Source organism: Lupinus angustifolius, chromosome LG03 (genome assembly GCF_001865875.1).
Source record: "Lupinus angustifolius cultivar Tanjil chromosome LG03, LupAngTanjil_v1.0, whole genome shotgun sequence".
NCBI classification, from domain to species: domain Eukaryota; kingdom Viridiplantae; phylum Streptophyta; class Magnoliopsida; order Fabales; family Fabaceae; genus Lupinus; species Lupinus angustifolius.
In genome coordinates this window covers 6,106,545-6,106,835 of record NC_032011.1, presented here as the reverse complement: position 1 = coordinate 6,106,835, position 291 = coordinate 6,106,545, and positions in this window count along the sequence as shown.

Here is a 291-nt window from a genome sequence, read left to right as displayed (position 1 = left end):
CCTCATCCTCATCCTCATTCTTGTCCTCATCCTATCCACTTCCTCATCCTGATCCCCTTCCTCATCCACATCCTCATCCTATCCTCATCCTCATTTTCGTACTCATCCTCGTCCTCATCCACATCCTATCCTCATCCAAATTGTCGTCCTCATGCTTTCCTCTTCCTCATCCTCATCCTCATCCTCCTCTTCATCCTATCCTCATTCTCATCCTCCTCCTATCCTCATCCTCATCCTCATCCTCATTCTCGTCCTCCTCTTATCCTCATCCTCGTCCTCATCCTCTTCCTC